This window comes from Ciona intestinalis, chromosome 2 (assembly GCF_000224145.3).
Source record: "Ciona intestinalis chromosome 2, KH, whole genome shotgun sequence".
Taxonomy (NCBI): domain Eukaryota; kingdom Metazoa; phylum Chordata; class Ascidiacea; order Phlebobranchia; family Cionidae; genus Ciona; species Ciona intestinalis.
The window spans coordinates 7,364,629-7,366,279 of NC_020167.2; the positions used below are offsets into that span (position 1 = coordinate 7,364,629).

General features: G+C 34.5%; 1 protein-coding gene across 1 annotated transcript in view; it reads right to left on the reverse strand.

The window, feature by feature from the left end:
• Positions 1-1,651, reverse strand: part of LOC100182582 — a 6,454-nt gene that overhangs the window by 3,945 nt on the left and 858 nt on the right. The gene's annotated exons all lie outside the window — the stretch shown is intronic.

Sequence of the window (1,651 nt, forward strand, 5' to 3'; positions counted from 1 at the left end):
CAAGACTTTGCATTTTATCCCTAAGATTTATGTTGCAAATGTTTTGGCATAACCTCATATGATAAAATTAGCCCAATTTGCTTTATGATAAAATTAGTCCAATTTGCTGTGTGCCATGCGATTTCTATGTGCGACATAAAATACTGTAAAATACGAACTCTTATACAGATACACAATCATATTTAAAATAAAAACAAATTAAAATAATAAGGGCAACCCACACTATAGGTATGAAAAGCAATCTTACCCTGATGTCGTTTCAAGGTGTATCCGCGAACAAAAGACTTTTCGCATGTTGGACAATGAAAATGACCTTGTTTCGTTAACTTTTCCCCTTTGCAACTGAACAAATGGCACTGGAGTGCATAGCCTTGAAAACATGAATAATGTGTTATTGGTATATATATTTAATTTTACAAATCATGAAACTAGGAATGCCACTATAAAGCAAATTTGACACAAAAGTTTGATACTTTGTACATACATATTAAGCTAAAAAGAAGTGTTTATATAGCCTAAAACTCATTGCAGATAATATAAAAAGCATGGAGACCTATATACTAGTACTACTGTACCTGGCCTGGTCATTATCCATTACCAGCACCATGACAGTGGTTAGCGTACACTTGGGACTATGCGAAGAAGTAGGTACACAATTTTCACTAGGGGCATTAAATATTAAGTTTAAAATTTTGAAAAAAATACACAAAAAAACACTTTGAATTGATAATACGAAAAAAACAAATTACTTAAATACTGAAAATACCTTTATAAATACATAAAACACTAGTAAGAACATCTTTCCCACATTAGGTCGGTTATATACGCTCTTTCGTTCTGTTTGTGGTGTAATGGTTAGCGTGCGGTCATTTACTTTCTTTGTTTCGTTCTTACTGGGTTCGAGTCCCGCACAGTGGAATACGTTTTTTTATTATTTTTTTCAAGTTTTTTTTTGTTTGATTAGCATGAGTTTGGGGTTAGGAGTTGGGGGTAGGGGTTAGAGGTTATTGTTTAAATCTTATGTGTGTAAACCATAAAACTAACTGCTCCCCATAGAATAGAGAAACAAATTTGTCATCTCCTCCTAGCGGAAATTGTGTACCTACTTCTCCATGTACTGCCATGTTTAGCGGACCTGCCTCTCTAAGGTGTATGAAACTGTGTGTTAAATTGAATGTCGTTTCCGGCCTCACGGAGATAAAGCAAGATTTATTCATCCATTCGTTTTACCTGTGTCTTCCTTGTATAAGCAAGAAACAGCTTTTTTCATGTGCTTCTGCATCACATGTTCTAACATTTTTTCCCCATCTCTGAAATTGCACAGTTGACAGTGATGCCATTCCAAAACTATTTGTTTTAGCTCATTGGCAGATTTCACAAACATGTTAAATAGCCTTTTGTATATATATATTTGCACTATTAAAACAAGATAATGTTGGATTGTCATGTAGGAAAGGTAAACAATTTAAATAATAGGTGATATAGCAAAGAAATCCTATTAGTTGCTCATACTGCATCTGCTAACCCCTATACCGCCCTAAATAGCCTACTACTTCTAGCAACCTAGCCCTAATCTGTAACGTCCGTAACAATTATTGGTACTAGTGAAGAATCCCAACCCCACCTTATTTGCTAAACATAACCCTAAATA